This window comes from Lissotriton helveticus, chromosome 7 (assembly GCF_964261635.1).
Source record: "Lissotriton helveticus chromosome 7, aLisHel1.1, whole genome shotgun sequence".
Classification (NCBI taxonomy): Eukaryota; Metazoa; Chordata; class Amphibia; order Caudata; family Salamandridae; genus Lissotriton; species Lissotriton helveticus.
The window spans coordinates 1511262507-1511282339 of NC_136068.1; the positions used below are offsets into that span (position 1 = coordinate 1511262507).

The following is a 19833-nucleotide window of genomic DNA, read 5'->3' on the forward strand; positions in this document are numbered from 1 at the left end:
GGAAGAAAAACTGGAACCAATAAACAAAATAAGGTGGGCGATAGAACACCAAGAAAAAATCTATTTTGAAGTGGAATCTTTATTGAGCAAAGTAACCCAGGGTAGCAGTGAATTTCACTTATCTAAATCATGGGAACTCCTCTTGGAAGAAACAAGGGAAAAATTAACAATGCTGATAAATGCAAGACCAACTAATTTCCCCCCAAAAATGATTGCCTCACAAAACAAAAGCTACTTTCAGAAGCAATACAACACAAACTACATAACCTCATGAGCAAAAACCACTAAGGAGGCGCCCGAAAATAGGTCTCTAAAGGCAAAATATAAAGATAACAGCCGAGAATATAGAAAAGCAAGATTTGCCTATACTAGAATGATGAAAAAAAACACTGGAGTAAAGCACACGAGAATAAACAATCACTAGACTAGAAGCGTTTCTGGAATTGGATGAATAAGTGGTGTAGATCTATTCATCGCCCCACTATTACAAATATCTCGCCTACAGCTTGAGAAAATTACTTTGAAGTTCTCTATGTGAAAACACCGAGTTATAATGGCACAATTCCCCTTATGGAAAACATTACCAATGTATAGCGGAGCACGGAGTCACAAGACCACTGCGATGACCGAAAAGAAATCACATCTGTCGAAGTCTTGCACCGTATTAAAAAAATGCGCTCTGGAGGGGCACCTGGCCCCAATGGTATTCCACGCACGGTTTTCAAAGGGATGGCATGTAAGTGGGCAACAATCATGGCGCCTTTATTCTGGGAACACAGGTTGGGAAGAAGTATCCCTGAGTCATGGAGGGGATCCCTTCTTGTCCCAATTCATTAAAAAGGTTCCAATCTATCCCAGAAAACTATCAAATGATTCTGCTCCTAGATGTGGATGGGAAATGCTATGCTAGTATACAGTTGCAAGAGATGACGGCTTGGGCTGAAACGCACAAATTGATCCCTCATACGAAAACAGGGTTCCAAAAGGGACCGTGCATTGAAAACAACCTGATTGGTATTTCCAACCTGATCGAAACAACATTGGCAAAAAAAGGCAGGGCTCTGTATCTTGCATAGATCGACTACCAAAAAGACTTTGACAGTGTGTCCCGCCAGCAACTATTGATGAAACAAAAAAATTGGGGCATTGATAATACACTCTTAACAGCACTGATTGCTCTATACTCGGACACCTGGGTCAAGATTAGAGTCACTACAGCCTGGTCCACCACCAAAAAATTGCAAGCCAACAAAGGCTTAAAGCAAGGATGCTTATTGGTCCCAACACTTTTTAATCTTTACTTGGCCGATTTACCTGAATGATTGGCTGAAGCACAAGCATTTCCTCCCAAACTAGCTAAAATCTAAATTCAATCGCTCCAATATGCAGAAGACACGATATTGATTGATCAAACGCCGATTGGTCTACAGCGGCTGGTAACAGCACTGTCTCTATACAGCAGAGAGAACAATTTAAAAATAAACGCGGCAAAAACAAAGGCAATGATAATCTCGCAGCAAACAAAAATGAAATGTGCATGGAACATTGCAGGTAAACCTATTGGGATAGTGACCTCCTACAAGTACATAGTTGTGTGGACCACTCACATCACTCCAATGCAAGGAACAGCTCAATTTGTAGAGCAAGGAAAGCCATAAGTTCACCTGATCTCACTCCCTTAATCAAAATAATGAGGGCAAAATGTTTGCCGTCTACCTCCAATGCGCAAGTACGTAGGGGATTTAACCTTTCATCCCAAAGTGGATCCTGAAAGCTAGATTTAAAGTGTATTGTCTAAAAGCTAAACACGCCCAGGACAACACACTAAAGAAAAACAACTGGACAATGATAAACCCCAGAAGGTCCCCAGGTGTGAATTTCTAGCCCATTGTGTCGAGGTATTGGAAGCAAAGGAAATATGGTCAGCCCCCTTACCTATAAGACATTTAACAAAACAGGCAAAGTTACTGTCCCCCAACAGTGATATGCAAACATTGAAAAACTTAAGTCATGGAAGCTGGGCATCACATCTCTATAATAGCGGGACCTTGTCACACTACCTGTCCTCCCTCTTAAAACCAATAATGAAGCATCAATTAATGAAATTGCGGTTCAGATTGATCCTCCTGTTGGTATACAAATATGGGCGAGCGTGTAAAGAGTCTGTAGCTACTAAGTGCCGAGCATGCGGAGCAGTAGAGGACTCTCTAACTCACACACTGTGCATCTGCGAGACAATATGCCCACTGAGAATGTACTGGCTTCGCCCATTTGGCTTATTTTAAATATACAGACATGTCAAGCTGCCCTAGTCGAGTGCATGTAAGGCGAATCAGTGCAGCTGGCAGCAAGCTTCTTGAAATATCTGATGAAAGTAAAGGCAGTTCTGGATTCCGACCATCGCACAGAACTACATTATGCTGTGCCTACGTTTTTTTAAAGGCTTCATGTTTATACATTTTTTGAGCAACCAACTGAAATAACTTTTTCTCCTTTTTTATAATATTGGAACACATGCCTTTATACTGTTTTTTTTATATGTGGCCTCATTGCAATGATTTTAATTAATTGTGCAATAAATTATCTATCATATCATATCCCATAGTGAGGGTGGAACAATGGTTCCAACCGAAAGCATTTGGCTTAAATAATGCCCTTCACCCTAACCCAAAGTAAGGGTGGAACTACACTCCAAAGACATGTCAAATATGGCTTAAACGCTGCTCCTCCCCCTTACCCTGTAGGAATGGTGGAACAAAAAACTCCAATGACCACTAATTTGACTGTAAGCTTGTGTATTTTTACTATACAGCACTCTATAGTACACAAATAGACACGTGGACACATAGATATATGCATACATACATACATACATACTACTTATATACATATATTCATACATACAAAGACATCCCTTCACTAGAACCAGGACAGAAATGACTCCTTAGTTAAAGTTAAAGGACCTAAGATCATTCATGCAAGACTTTGATGCAGTACATTCTATCCCCACAAACGCTAGCCAGCTTAACCTTTTCCTGACAAATACCCTTTTACCAATCTACATGTTTTCTCATTTTGTTGGTAGGCCACTATGCAATCTGTAATAGTTTTATCTCCAAATTGCTTATTAGAGATTTTAGCAGAGTTTATTTTGAGTTGGTTTCTGCTAGTGAGCTGATATTTTGCATTCAATGCACACTGAAACGGTTTTTGTATGATCTAAAAGTACAGCATTATCAGGGTACAAAAGAACACGAACAAACCCGGCACTCAATTTTGTGCCACTCTTTTCTGCCCTTTCTTGTTCAATTATTAGGTTGCAGTTATAACATAAAAATATGGAAGGAGCTAGTACGCATTCCTGCCTTTCTCCCTTTGCATGGTGTTGGGTGAAGAACATTGTCATTTCATTTCATATGCAACCACGTTTTGATGTATAATTTGCTTATGATTTGAGTGACTGTAAAATAACTCACTGGCTCGTCCAAATTTTGACTTTCTCACATTCACAGACTCACACAGCCACATTGCTGCACAGAGTAATACAAATCCACACTAGACATTGAATGAAGAAAAACGTTCACTTATTAAGCAAGCATTGGCACCGTCAATAGGTCTCTCCTGTGAGAACTATCGTCTTTGCCAATGCTTTTAGAAATTATGTTTAGCACTAGGGCTGCTGTGCAACATGGCTACAACTAGAAAAAAGAAAAGGTTTTATGATGCAACCATCACTTCATTTTGTAGGCATGCAGCAACACTCCTGCATTTATTTTTGTACTAATATGTAAATAAGGCACATAAAAAAGAGCTAAAGTGCTATTAAAAAAACAATTGCACACAAGCACTTTAAACAAAAAGAAGGGGGTAGGTGTATGTGTGGAGCGGGTGGAGACAATGCAACATAGAGAATGGGTAGACTGAGGGAGAAGTGCATGAATAGGAAAGAACCTGGAGGACTGCCGAGAAAAGGACAAGGTCAAGAACATATTCACAGGGGCAAAAGCACAATAGGCACAGATGGTGAGAGAAAAGAAACGGCAATGGAGGGCAGGAGGAGGGGGAATGTAAATGGTATTAGAAGGTGGCCTTGGAGTAGAGCAGAACACAGGAGAGAAAACAGCGTAGAATGATGGGGTGGCCAGAGATGCTCGCCAGGGAGACAACTGGAGACATCTGGAAAAGCATGCACTTTCACGGAGTGCTTTCAAAAAAAGAGAATGTTCTTCCCAAAGAGCGGGCACTCATGGAAGAAGAAGGAGTCAATCAGAGAGGTGTTAAACAGGGTGTGCTCTACTGGAGAGGCAAAGACCAAGTGGATGGGCTAAAACAAATGAAGCCAGCGAATAGAAAACTAACACATGTGAGTCACAAAACACAAAGCCTCTGGTAAGCAATGCGCAGAATGCATTCCTAAGCAAGCGTTTGGCATGGAAAAATATGTCTTTGCAACCAGAAAGCTGTACAGCATGATAGGTTTTACTTAAGAAGGAGGATCCCATCCAATTTTCTGAGCACTAATAATCTGCCCATCTTTTCATATATTAGAATGTTCTTATATGTTTGTCTGATCAGACCTAACATATTATGATTCCCTGTTTATTCTGTACCAAAAATCCATGGCCTTCTTTTCTATTTTAACAAACTTTCAATCAAACTAAATTTGCGATTTTTTTTTACCAATAGAAGAGCTCCCTCCTTCAGTTTAAATCGGTTAATTCTATTCATGTTCTTCCTCTGTGTTGATGTTGAAATTCAGAGTCCTCAAATATGCTCAGTCGTTAGTCACTGAAGACCTCCTAAATTGTTACCCCCACAGTATTCATCCTTTTGACTCTGCCTGTAAACTTTGAACCTCCAAAGAGTAGAATTATGAGACCACCTTGGCTGGCAGAGATTCCCATACCCTCAGATGACAACGATAGGGATTAGTGTTCCCAATTTACACCCCTCTCTTATATTGAGCGGGGACATATACACATTATTCCTAAATATATTGCATAAACCATTAAGAAGTAATACATACTCATTGTCTCTGCTGCTCCTTTATCGATATTTTTTTCTTACAGAAATAACCAGGCTTTAGTTGTGGTCAGAAACAAAATCCAGCATTGTCATGTCAGTGGCATTGAAGACAGCAGGATCAATACAATTTATTTGGATTTTTATGGGCTGTAAACAAGGTCTGGTGGCTGTCAGAGCACTTTTCATAAGAACTGTTAGATGTCAGAGCGCTTTACAGTACATAAACACATTTATAGTTCCATTTTTTTTTAGGCAAAGTAATTGCATTACATCGTTTTCAGGTGATTGGTGAAGAATTTAAATTAGAAGTATGTGAGGGGCCAGGCATATATATATAGTAAATGGACTGCAATGCCTGTCCCCATAGTGCCCCTGCCAGCCCTAACAAGGCTTCCTTGCGTTCCATCTTGCTGGGACTAGGGTGAACTAGAGAGGAGACCACCTGAGTCATGTCTTATATATCAGAGGTTCATGACCATCTCAAGCACAAAAAATACTAGCTATTTATTTGTTTTTGATTGTTAATTCTTATAAAGACCATGGGAAGAGTAGGAATATATAAATAACGGGAAAAGAGTAAAAGCAGTAGCAGTTTCTGGTCCCAACAGGATTGCTGCCAGGAAATAACTATGCTGGTAGTTGGGGGCTGGTTGTTGAAAGGTTGACCAGAAAAGACATGGCGGCCTCCAGGTGAGCCAAGATCAGCATTATATGGTGGAAGCACCATGCCAGTGATTTCCCATACTTCATTTGGTAACTGTCTGCTCCACGCATCTTTCCCTCACACTTGGCTGGTCTCCTACTCCTCAGAGTTGTCTCGAGAGCCACATCCGCCTCTCTCCACCTCAATATGAGGTCGGTCATTGGAACGGGTCTATGTGTGAAACATTATACCGGTGTTGTCTATATCATCCTACATTTGATTATATGCACAGTACAGATAACCAAGGGATACCTTGAGTAGTACTATGACCAACAAGGAATACCCATCAGTCACCACACGGAACCGCCCTTCATCATTTGGGATACCTTGTAGACCAATTACTTGGAACAACACCAGTAGACATGGAAGGTTAGATGTTATACCCTCCAAACCTGGTGGTGACCAGAATGATCTGTTGGTAGTGTTCCTATGTAGATATATGTGTGACTGGTTTGCAGTGCAGAGAAAAGTGAGTGATAGTGGGGGTAAAGATAAAATTGGGTGAGGAAGCAACTATAAATTTTATTCTGTGTATTGCTTGCTCCACCAATATTAAAAGAGCAGCAAAGGTAGTTTTAACAAATACATACCCAGATTGATAAAGTGGTCAACATGTTTCGGCAAAATTGGACCATTATGTCCATTGCCTTCATCAGGGCCTAGGCATATGAAAAATGCTACTGCAAAACGAAAGTGAAACACAAGAAGTGAAAAATTCTAAAATTATGACTGTGTATATGACATCTTCTAACAAGGAAAAAAATCACCTGATGATATAGGTGTGGTCTGGACCCGTTGTGGTCGTCCTTGTGATGTCTCTAGTTGGAAGATAGAGAATATATATATATTAATAGACAAACAACAGGTAATGGAACACAAAAACATAGACAACTAGATATGTGGCTAATAAGCATATTCTAGCTCGACAACAATGTCTGTACAAAACAAAATGCAATTTGTATGCTCTTTTTTCACGAAGGCAGTAATTTGTTAATCCTCCATGTCATCGAAAATCTCCATCTTACCCAAGTCATTGGAGTTCCAGGCCTCGCCTCACCTGGCAACGTAAAAGGTCACAAATCCAATGCCTCAAAACTGTATGTGAGTAGGGAGTTGTGGGAGATGACATTTTGAATTTGGATAAAAACAACTCAGTTTTCCTTTGAAAAGCATATTATTCCTGTGAGAAGGTGGTCCTGACCATCTGAGCTGCCTGGATTGCTGACATCACTCCCCAGGGCAGAGATATTCTTTTCAAGAGGGAGAGATGGGGGGAAACTGCAGGGTATCAATCAGCAGCTGTCACCCAGTGTCAGGCACCAGGCCTGCTGCCGGGCCTTGATGTCAGCAATTGGGGGAAGAGGGCTTTTCAGAGACTATGTGGCATGAGACCCCAAGACTACACCATCTTGAAGTATCCCAGACGCATGTGCAAGAAGGAAGGATCATGGGCAGAGAGGTGATGCGTCACTGCAGGATAGGGCAGAAGTGCATTCCTGTCAGCCCCCTCCATTTTCTCCTAAAAGGTCTTGCACAGGAAGAGGAGCACTCTCTGAGGTGTGGTCTTGCTGAGGGCAGCCAGGTGAAAGTCTGGTGCAGTGAGCCAGGGAAGACAGATTCTTGCTGAGTTCGCCTTCTTGGAGGCTAAGAGGGTGGCAAGAAGTGTTCCAGGTGGCTAAGGCTTGCCACCAGGAGCACAACAATACCAAGATCAGTGAAATCAGTCCACCCGGGGCTGAGATAGGCCCCCCAGAAGGTAGGCGTTCTTCGACTTTTATTGGTTTGATGTCAAAATGCATGGGGCTATGCCGCCAGTCTCCGATGTGCCCCCTACGTGGCTCAGGTCCCGGGGGCTGCCCCCAGAAGAAGGTGATTTTTGGGGAGCACCGTTGATCCTCCCACAAAGGTGCCTAGGGGGACTAGGTTCCCATCTCTGGGCCGAAACGAAGTAAAGTCGTGGAGCACCACCGCACCCCTGTAAAACTTTCCCAGGGGCCCAGTAGCCCATCCCCGATCTCTGTCGAAAATGAAGGCTTTGAGCGCCGCCGCGCACCCTGTGAAGAGGATTCAAGGGCTCAGGATCCCATCCGTGGGCCCCAACGAAGAGGAAGTTGGGGAGCACCTTTGAGCTCCTTGTGAAGGTAGGTGGAGACCCTCACTCCTGGGCCCCGGGTGCAGCAGAAAGGAAGGGGGAGTGCGAGTGGGAGACCGGCCACCGCATCCATTTCTGCCTGCAGGAATGGCAGTGGGCAGGCCGGAATGAAGGGCCAACTGCTGCGGAAGGCTGCAAGGGTGCTGCCCAGGCGGGGAGCAGGCAAGAGCAGCCAGGGTTGGGCTACCTGAGTTGCACTCCTACTAACCTGTGCGTGGGTTGCCCGAGGGGGACCGGGCCCCAGAGGAAGTGAGCCCACCAGTCAAAGCAGCATGGCTGTCCCCAGAGCAGCGGGAGAGCCGCTGCTCAAAAAATGCATGCACTCGAGAAAGAGCCGCATAATGCCTTGTGGCGCATGGCCCATTCTAAAGGAGAACCTGCTTGTTTTCGGCATGTGGTGCCCCAAGAAAGATGGGGTCACCTCCAATTCAATGCAAAGGTGCAGGAGGAGCTGCAAGAGCAGCGCAGACTCCCCTAGCACAGAAGAGAAACACTTATATTGTACCCTTCTTTGGGGAATCTCTCTAAAGAAGCTGTCCCTGGCCATTTGTAAACATAAAAATTAGTCCCCATACAGTGCTCCCTGTTCTGGGCCTTCTCTTTGACAATATGTATGAATCTCACTCCTTTCCTCTGTCTCCTAGACCATTACTTTGAGGCCCCAGTGATCGAGCAGATTAGGGCTCTTCATCTGAATGCAACCATGCTGGCATTATACCTGTCACCCCATGGACTCAGCTTTCACAGAAAAACTACTGCCCCTGAATGGTTAATACTGACTTTGTGGTGTCTCTGCCTAAAAGCGAAGGGGATAATGTGGCCCTTTTCTGCTTCCAGTGGCTCTACTTAAAGAACTTCATAGTGGTAAAGATGTATTCTTTTCAGATGTAATGTAAGGGTGTAATCAGCTGAGATCTGGAATATTGGAGACACTTACAAAAATGTCTGCATTAGATAAAGTTTGATTACTTATTAATAAAAGTATATTTTGTAAGAGCTTGTTTTATCTCAGGCACCACATCTTGTTGCAGCAGCCTAGCTTATAGTGTGTAAAAACTATTTTAAATGAATGACTTACATATTCACAATGCTTTCTGCCACAGGCTGGGACCTCATTGAACAATAAACAGGTCCACTGAAGTTATGCGTGCGGCAGGAGAAGGTCAAATTATGCAGCAGTGTTGGCTAAATTCTGCAGCAAGCAAAGGCGAATTATGCTACATAATGCTGCATATTTCATAAGAGCATTACTGCATTATTTTTCCATTTTTACACCTGTTAACACTGTCCTGGCTTTTATTGCCCCTCATAAGTACCACATTAACACCCACAAATAGCAATAAGCAACAGAAAGGTGACCAGTCGACCTTTAGAAAGGGCCTCCCACTGTGAGGTAAATTGTTTCTGCATTTTTAGTACATTTTGAACCGTTTGAGGTAGAAACAAGTTATTTTTTAATCTGCAAATTATGCAGCAGATGATGGATTATGTGGAAAATGCGGAAAATACATAACTATGAACTGTGAGTTCATTGTAAGCACTGTGAGTGCACAGTGAGTGTGAAAGTGAGAGGCGAGAATGAGGAGTGAGTGGTCTGAATGAAGGGTGCATTCTCAGACACTTGAAGTAACTCAGCTTGTGATTGACGGCGGCGTAGTTTTTCAGATATGAGTTAAATTATTGCTATTATGGCAATAATCAGGGATTGAGGGTGGAGGAAATAAATAATGTGCTGATCCTGCAATAAACTTCCAGTCTTATGATTTGGGTTGGCAGCCTCATTATTTTGATGTCCCAGAAGACACACAAATAAACAGTCACCTTAAGCGGTATTTTCAGCACTTAACTGTGCATATTTCGAACAGTAATTAGAAAGCACTTTTAATTGCATTCTAGGGTGGCATGAATGATTCAGTACTGATAATTATAGTGAAAAAGACAGAAAAGTCACACTCCAAATGAATACATACTTTTTTTTATTCATAACCCTATTAGGTGTCAAGACAAGTTCTTTGAAATCTCTTTAAACAACACATGGCTGGCATTTATCTCTTGGCAACCCTACTTTATATTCCTTTTCATGAAATGGATTTTCACACTACGGCAGTAAATGTAAAATACAAATCTAAGGAAGAGGCAGAGTGGGGGCCCAGGGTGTACTGGAACCAGAAGAAAAAATAGGGGGTCATTAGGATGGCGGGCGGACTTTGCCTGCCCGCCATCCTGATGGGGATTGGGACCGCCCACCATAAGGGCGGGGGTCCCGTGGGTGGTATTAGGATGCGTCCGCCACAATGGCGGCCGCATCCTGCATTTATAACATTGTGGCAGGTGGTGCTCTCTGCACCGCCCGCCACAATGCCATAATTGCATTTATGCATTTGCATACACAATGCGGCAGGCACCACGCGGTGCCTACCGCATTGTATATGCAAATGCAGGGGGGTACCACAGGTACCCCCCCGTGTGCACCTCCCACCCCTCCTTCACTTTGGGGCCCCGCAGGGGGCCCCCAAAGTGAAGACCGCATGCCTTTCCGTGGCGGCATTGCCGCCACGGAAAGGCATTGTAAAATGCCCATCATAATATGGCTGGCGGTGTCTGATAGACACCGCCACCATATTATTCCTTTTCCGCTCCGGGCGGAAAAGCGGTGGACGTTCTTTACGTCCGCCGAGGTCCCCCCCGCCATACTAATATGGCGGGGGGGAAACGAGTGAGGATGTCGGGCAGATTGCCCCTAAGCCTTGATAACCAGTTTACAAAGGAATGTAAATATGCAAATGGGCTTTAAATAACTGTGAAAAACTCGGCGTGCTGGAGATAAGACTCCTGAGACTACCCAGCCGAGACCACAGCAGGACACTCACTGACAATTGGCCCCACGGCACTCTCATTCACTTCAAGGGCTTTGGAGTAAATGAAGACAGCCTGGAAATGCAGAAAATGCACATTGCAGCACTTCCAGGCCATCTTCATTTTCACGTACTTGCAGAGGCATATGCTGCCCCCTGGGAAACCATCCATGCCCCCGAAGGGGGGCGCGCCCCACAGTTTGAAGCCTCTGGCCCAGGCAATTTAGCATTCAGACCATCGCAGTGAGCAGCATTGCTTGTCCTTACTGCTAGCCCCACTTACTCTGCAGTCACAGTCTGACTGATCACTGAAGTGAGACGACCAGACTCAATGGAGCTGAGCTTGAGGAGCGTTACCAGAACCAGCCATGACCGTACTTACAATCCTACAGTTCTTAGTCAGTGTCACTCCACACATCCTGAATTCTGATCCTTGAGGCTAGTCTAAGCCACTGGTGGCTGACAAACGGCCCCCGAAGATGAGTTAAGAGGACAGTGGACCGATTTGGGTGTGTTGTTGCACAAGGGTTTAAAGCAGAGTAGATAGTTTCGATACTTATTGTTTCAATGTTATCAGACAGTGGGGTAGTACTGGGGCTAATGGTGGAGGTACATGCGGTGGGTGATGAGCAGAGTACATTGCAGACTAGCTTAATTCATAGAGTATCTCTTTTCACTTATACATAAAATGCCTGCCACCCCTCCTTGTTCTGCCCATCTATAAAACTAATGTATGGACTTCAGCTTCTTTTTAAATGCCTCATTACCTCTTTCCCAATTAAGAATGTCTGTTGCTACTATCAAAGGTCCATTTCCTGACCTAATTCAAGAAGTCAAGAAGGTGAAGAACCGAGGGGCATATTACCAAGCAATAGCGATAATTATCGCTATTGCTTGGTTAGAGACAAAAATTTACCGCTGAGCTGCGGCGATTTTTATCGCAGATAAACCTTGGTATTACCAAGGTTTACCAAGGTTTATCGCATATGCGATAAAAAATGACCGCAATGCATGAATATCGCTGAAAAGTCAGCGATATTCATGCATTACCGAGCTAATGCTCTTAGCCATGTTATCCACCTCCCATTGGATAACATGGCTAAGAACTGCTCAGGGCAGGTGTTAGCTTTTGGAGATATTCGCGCTTAGTGCGAATATCTCCAAAAGTTGGTAATAGGAGATAGCGATGTTAGCGACTGTTTCCAGTCGCTAACATCTTGGCACGCCCACTTTGCATGTCATTAGTGATAAATATCACTGACATGCAAAGTGGGGCCCAAGATGGTCGCTATCTCCTACTAGCTGTCGCTAACTGGTGTTAGCGACAGCTAGGTAATAGGGAGATAATTTTATCTCCGATTTCTTGGCCAAAAAAGCGGAGATAAACCCCCTTGATAATATGCCCCCTAGGTTTTATATTTGGTGACAATCTGTCCTTCAAACATCAGATCAGCACCCTTACTTCTACAATTTTCTTTATCTTAAATATGATCAGGAAAGTTCGCCCTTTCATTCCGTAGGACACCCTAAAAACAATGGTGACACCATTAGTCCTGTTCAGACTGGATTATTGCAATGCCCTTTGTATGGGCATCGAAAATCAGCACTTACATAAGCTGCAGCACCTTCAAAATGTAGCAGCAAGATTGCTGCTGGATTCCTAAGTTTCAGCTAGTCTCTCATGGACTGAGAATGCTGCACTGGCTATCGGACATAAAAAGGATTAGATTCAAAACCCCAATGCTTAGCATTCATGGCATTGCACGGGGTGGGTCCTCAATACCTGAAGCAGCAACTGATCTGGTATGTACCCTCTAAAAATGTCATAGTCAAGCTTTTACAGATGCCTAGGCAAAAAAGCCTGCTGCGGTGGAAGAAGTCTCATCTTGGGGACAGTTAAAACATGGAACCTGCTCTCGGTGGATATAAAAAAAACAGTCAAATGCTGCTATCTTTTGGACAATCTCAAAAAACCTGTTTTTTGCCTACTAGACTCATGTTTACTATTTTGCAGCCTTTTTGGGTCCTGCAGGTACTAGCGCCTAGACGCCCACGGGCATTCGTGTGCAATACAAATTCTCAAATGAACTCAAACCTAATTGAGGGGGTTCATTATGCTCATCCGCAGCACTACCCACAATTGCTCCCACCATTCGTCCTAGTTCAGAGAGTCCCTGCAACTTGCTTACAGACCCACCCTCTTCCCATGTAGAGTCCATGAAGCCCAACCTACGGCTCTGCTCAGGACCTGGCTGGTACTAGCGCCTAGACGCCCACGGGCATTCGTGTGCAATACAAATTCTCAAATGAACTCAAACCTAATTGAGGGGGTTCATTATGCTCATCCGCAGCACTACCCACAATTGCTCCCACCATTCGTCCTAGTTCAGAGAGTCCCTGCAACTTGCTTACAGACCCCACCCTCTTCCCATGTAGAGTCCATGAAGCCCAACCTACGGTTCTGCTCAGGAACTGGCTGGTGGACACTGCACAGGTAGAAGAGAACCATGGCCTCCCAAGACAAATTATGGGGACCAGCACTTCATTTCAAACAAATTAAACACTCATTCTGGATATGTAAGACTGATATACAGCATAAAAGAACTAGGAGCTGATTCACAGACGACCGCCGCACTTGTTGCTAAGGCCCGCAACCTCTGCGGGGGCCCACACACATGGCAGAGGCCAGTTCTCATGGGGGGACCATCGTAATGGGTAACTGCAGTACAGAGGTCCTGCTACGACTGCAGGACCTCCACCTTAAGTGCATAGGGCCTTTGTGAATCAGCCCCTTCGAGTCGAGTGAGGACTGAAAGAACCCCGCATACATCATTACTCATTTTCTCATTCAAATAAGCATTTGAATAGTTACATTTTGAAGAGATTACTAACGCTCAGGTATTTTAGTTCTGCCCTTAGACAATGGTCTGGAGTGGACTGAAAGTAGGCCTGGGTGAAATTTTGAGTAATCGGAGTCAGTAATGATGCATTATTCTTGTGATGCCAAATTTCAGAGATTACTTGAATACATCAGCTTGTGTAATTAGAATAATGTGGGACAAAAATCCTACTGCAGGAGCACAGGAACAGCGAACTAGTAAGCGTGTGCTTGCACTGCTGTTCATTTCCGGTAGCATTTAATGCTATTTTCTTATCACAATTTGCATCCCCGGACCCATTTTGGATGCAAGAGTGCACTTTGCGAAAATAGAGCTAAATGCTGGATTACGCTTCTTTTTGCGGTACTTATAAGTAGTTACACTAGAAATAATTACAGCAGTTATGCCTATCTATAACTGAAACATCCAATGTATGGCAGCTGTGTTACAGCAATTTTAGGGATTGTGGACAAATCAAGTGAGGGGTAGTTAAACAAAGGTTCTATTCACAACCTTAAAATATTCACTAGTTATGAAATTTCAACCAGTCTATAAAATTTTGAACTAATACTTTAAGTCTTTTGCAACTTGTGGAAGTAAATCGCAAGTATTGCCTTATCTATTCATGCATGCGATTTAACCAGTCTGTGTATGGCTTATTGTTTTTCATCTTATTTCTCTAAAAGCGAAGTGATTTGAAGAGTCCTTTCTCCTTTATATCCTGCAGGAATTTCAGGGGACTGGAAGAACCATTTCACAGTGGCGCAGAGTGAACATTTTGACTGTGTCTACCAAGAAAAAATGAAAGGATTGACTGGGCGTTTCCCGTGGGATAAAACTGCTTGAGCTGTGTCCAAATGTACAACAAAATTGTGTCCAAAATGCAATAAGAAGTTGTTTTCCGTTCATGGAATTGGCTTATATGGATATTGTCCTGAGATATGAGTGACTGTTTGGCCCACGTGGACTTTCAGAGAACCAGACCATTTTTCCAAGATGTGGTCTCAAAACTAGAAAATATTTTGCAGTGGTAGTAAAATTATCCCATTCTTTATTTTCGACTACATAAATAAACAACTTTGGTCCGAATGTTGCTGACGCAGGGGGATATTCACAAGGTGAGGAATCCACTTTCAGATGTATCCATCAGAAACTGGACTACTCAAATCCTCCCTATATTGGCCAACCTAATAAACAACTAATATAATTTCAGCTTGTGTAGAATAGACAAATTTGGGACATGATTATATGTTACTCGTTATATTCCGACCAGTGTGTAAACCTATGTCTACATACAGGTTGGAATTACGAGTTAAAAGGTATTTAACACTGCTGATAAATATCGGTTTCATTAAATACCTCAAGATTCACAAAAATTTGGCAGTTCAAAACTTGCAGAAATTTAAAAGGGGAAAGGTGTGCCATATGGATTTTGCTGCGTTATACACAGAAATTGCATGTAATTTCCCAATAACTCCTAATAAGTGTTGTTTATCTTACTAGATAAATAACGTATCCCATGGTATTGTTATTTATCAAGTGCACTAAATAGCACCCATACTTGTGATCAGGCACTAAGGGGCCTAATACGATCTTGTTCGTAAAGCCTCCGACCTACGACTGAGATCGTCAGTTTTAATTCAGACCGGCTGATTACAATACAGTCAGTCGGATTTGAAACCAGCCAGTCATTCTGGCCGGCTTCTCAGGGGTCAGTCAGAACCGGCCCGCAATCCATCTGGATGGCGTTTTACGCCATCTGGATTACGATGCACAGTTTCCGGCAGGCTTTCCATGCCAGGCATTCTGTCATGGAAAGTCTGTCGGAAAGTGTGTTTGGGGGCCCCTGGCAGGGCCCCCTTTTGTTTTTGGCCTCCGGTTGGGAGCCACAGGGGCACCTATGGTGCCCTCTTATTGATCACTGCACCTTGTGGCAGGCAACTTGTGGTGCCTGCCATGGGGTGCAGGGACACCCCATGGCATGGGGTGCAGGGACACCCCATTAACACAACCTCCCAATTGCCTATGGGAGTTTGTGCTACGGCCAGTTTACGGCCATAACACATGCTCTCATAGAGAAATGTAGGAATGCAACTGCACCATATGCGGTCTCATCATAATTAGGTCGTTGGGACTGCCGAACGGAGGTCGGTCACTCCCGTTTCCTCCACAGTGTTGGTGGGAGGAAGCTCCAAATGACATTGTAATAAGCCCCTTAGCATGGGCTTCAGAAGTGACAGCGTGGGTTCTATATTGAAAACTGCAAACCCTGCACTATGAAACATGAGCACAGCTTATTATAATCAGAATTCTCTGCATGGTATATTCAAGAAGACTGGCCAGTGCCTGCTCTGGAAGCTACATCAAAGCCTTCAGTGCTGCTCGACTGGTGGTTTTAGGCTATCATCAGCTCCATTCCATCTCTACAAAATTCAGAAAATGCAATATATTGATGCTTACTAAGGGATCTCAAAAGAAGCACAATAGCTAATAAAATACCGTACTGATAGTTGAAATATACCAAAGAGTTCACAGTGAGACTGTTAGTACAATTTATATGGGTTTTTAGTACGAAGAAGGAGAGGATTGACTGTGTAGGACTGTCAGTGAGCACAACTACATGTGCAATGGGTTGCCTATGTTTAGATCTGACAGTGCCCATGTCCACCTGCACTGTCTTAGTTCAGATATTCTTGAGTGCAGAGTAAACCAGTGTGTACCTCAATTGGATGTAAGCAAAAATCTGACACTGCCCTTGCAATTCCCAGTGTCATGAAGATAGTTCCAGGAGCAAGACCACTGATTCTGTTTTTAGTTTCCACTGGCAGTTCTTCATCTGGACCATCAACATGGAGAAAACTTGAGTGCAGTAGTAGACACTATGAAGTCTTCAGAGATTAGATACATTTGCTACTCACATTTTGATCGGTTGAAATTCATGTATAAATCCCTCCGCATAGGGCTAAAATCACTCCTGTACATTGAGAATCTCCAACCACATTACACCTGAAAACATCACTGATATCAAGTAAACTCATTAGTTTTCCATTACAATTTTGCATGAGTTCTTTTCTTTGGATCACCTGCAATCCCTGTGGCCTTTACTTGCCCTCTCTTTCTCCTCTATTTGTGCCTGAGGTTCATGCTGCGTGGTTGAGTTGTTTCTGAACAGCTACCTGGCTGTGGAGTAAGCCTAGTGCCCCTAGCAGTGGGCACCGGTTAAATGACTAGGTCAGGCTGATTGGTTCAAGGTTAGAGTTGTGTACTAGTCTTGCCATAGAATACTTACAGTGTGTTATGAGTGGATTGCAAATGAGACATTGACCCATGGGGTGCTGTGAAATAAACTGACAAGTTGCCAATTAGAGAACTTGCAACAATCATCAAGAAATCACTGAATTTATCTTATTTATTTATTTATTTTAAAAATTTATAAAGCGCGGCATATACCCGTGGGTGTCTTGGCGCTATGACTTAGCTGAAAATCTCAGATGAAGCATGTGTCTACCTTACCTCTATCAATAGACTTACAGGACGTTAGACTAAGTAGAGTATTTTTCTCCTCTCTAACCTTGTGCATGTCAGTCTCATCATATCTGACCTGTACAATGAAATGCTATACCTCCAATTTCTGAACAGAGATGACAAGAATCCTGGATTTCGCACTACAAGGAATAATTCCCACAGTGGCATAGCAAAACCTTATGGGGCCCTACTGCAAAAATGATAAGGAGCCCCTCGCAAAGCTTAAACCATTGATCGCCAACCACACTGTTAAAGTATTTCACCTCTGCCTTCTGCATCCACATGGCATCAGCAAGAGTTTCCGTGACACGTTTAGCCTGAAAGAGAAATCAAATCGCCATGTCAGATCAGCATACTTAGAATCGTATTTTGTTCAAATGTATAAGACTAACAATCATTGTTATTTGCAAAATTGAAATTTAGAAGGCAACTGTATATGAGCCTCACTGATGCCTAAATAAGGGAGCAGGTTTAACAAACAGGTAGAAAGAAAAGGGTTCATTTATAGTTTGGCGGAGCAAGTTGCTCTACCAGAAATTTGTAGAACTCTTCTACTGCTGGATTGGCTGTTTCCACTCCCATATAAGACCCCATTCTGCGTGTCCTATCACAGTAAATAGTTATTCTGCCACCTAAAGTTACTGATACTGGTAGGACCAGTAAATCTAGATGGCTGAACCAATCGGTACAACAAGTGAGACCTTTGTTCAATGGCGATTTGTTCTATCTCAGGTCCCTCTTCTTAATTCACCTTAAGGTTTTTATCCCTACCCTTTCTCTTTATCTTTTTACCTACCTTTACACCTCTATTTATACCCTTTCTTTCTCAACTCTCTACTTCACCTATGTATATCACACCAGTCTCAATGTACCTCGCTCCAACACTTGGTCATGACCATACCTCTCTCTACCAATCTCTAGTTGTACCTCCATATAGCTATCTCTCTATACGCTCTATAAACCTATCTGTCTTGCTGCCTTATCCCTCTCTGTGCACCTTACTGAACTATTTCCATTTCACTTCCCTGAAACATCTGCCATATATTTCAATTCACTGTTAACCTCATCTCTATTTAGCTCACCTCCAACTTTCTACACTCTAAATCTCTCTATCTCTCTTTCAGCCCTTGCTGTACCTCATCTTTACCTAACATATCTCTCACTATTCATGTCTCTATAGCCCACCTTTGCCTCTCACTACCAAACCTCTCATAACCTCAACATTCATTCACCACTTCATCCCACCTTATCACTCTACGTCCCCTCCCTACAGCTAATCTCTGTACCTCATCACACTCACTACCTTAACTTATTTTGTGTTGGCGCTTTCTTTCTCTGTGGCAACAGTTTAGCTGTTTGAAGCCCTTAAGAAAGGACCAGAGAAATAGGCTTAACAGGTGGTATGGAGCGACCAGAGGAGGTTAGGGTTTGCCCATAATAAATATCTCTACTAGCTTTTGTTTGGCAGAAGGTGTGACCTACTGCAAACAAATCTGTACTGTTTTTAGACATTTTGTTTTGCTGGGCAGCATATTTCTAATGCAGTAGTTTACTTGCTTATAGTGACAAGTACATGAGCAAGGCTATAGTCCTGATTTTTTCGTGGGAAAAGTTATATCAGGTGCCATTGGTGTTCTTTAATTGTTCATCAGAAGGATGACTACTAAGACTTAATGAAAATAAGAAACTTATATGGTTTAAAAAAAAGTGTGACAATAGGACATACCACTCTGACACCGAGTTAAGAGCGAAAAATATGAAACTCGCGTAAGAGATTACTTGTTTACATATATGGGTTTTTCTATTTTATATATAATAAAAGAGAGAGGTGTATCACTGCTACTACACAAGGATTGGTGGCATGTGGGTGATGTGTGAGTATATATACATATATATATATATTTGTATTTGTGTGTGTGTGAGTTCACACTATTAACTGTGAGATCTTAGTAGAAGTTGTGAATGAAATATTTCTCCTGGGACACGAATGTCGGAAGTATATATGATTAAAGAGAATGGTTCTAAAATCGCATTGACTATTAACAAAATCATTGTGTTTTAGGAGTTCTCTGAAGCATTACTACAACTGGCAAGTATAGTAACTTATAACTTCCACGCAAAAAAAAATATTGTGGGAGGCTGGTTGATGGGATCTAAATCCTGAAGAATGCGATTGACCCCTAGTGGGCAGACAGAATTTGCTTAAACATGTCGATCAAAGCACAGAGGGTGACAGGAACATCGCTTCCAGAAGTACACCCTAAAGACTTTTTAATCCTGTCAGGAAGGGCCCAGGAATAAAAATTGAGAGGGTAGCATCCTAGATAGTGTTATTTTATTATTGCCACTGCAAAGTGGATCCGTAGCATAATCTAACAAATATTTTTGCCCTCCACCCTCTTTGTTGGTCTATGGTAGGGTGTGTCAGCGGTTCTATGATGAATCATGCTACTATTTAGTGGATGAGGGCAGTATTAAAAACCCTTAGGCTTCCCACTATCAGACTCTGACTTAAATAATACAATTGATACTACACAGACACTTCCCTTCTTTATGTGAGTATATATAGTTATGTTTGCCGACACAGGTATTCTATTCTATTCTATTCTATTCTATTCTATTCTGACTTATAAAGTTCATTGCTACCCGAAGGCTTCCCAGCACTAGATTAGCTGCAACGTTGCGCCAGAGCTT

General features: G+C 42.8%; 1 pseudogene across 1 annotated transcript in view; it reads left to right on the forward strand.

Annotated features, from left to right (window-relative positions):
* LOC144770434 (sulfotransferase 2A1-like) overlaps positions 1-19168 on the forward strand; it is a 443056-nt pseudogene extending 423888 nt beyond the window's left edge. Inside the window, exon 7 of the transcript XR_013598894.1 lies at positions 14342-19168. The product of XR_013598894.1 is annotated as a sulfotransferase 2A1-like (transcript). The remainder of the gene's footprint in view (positions 1-14341) is intronic.
* The last annotated feature ends 665 nt before the right edge of the window (positions 19169-19833 follow it).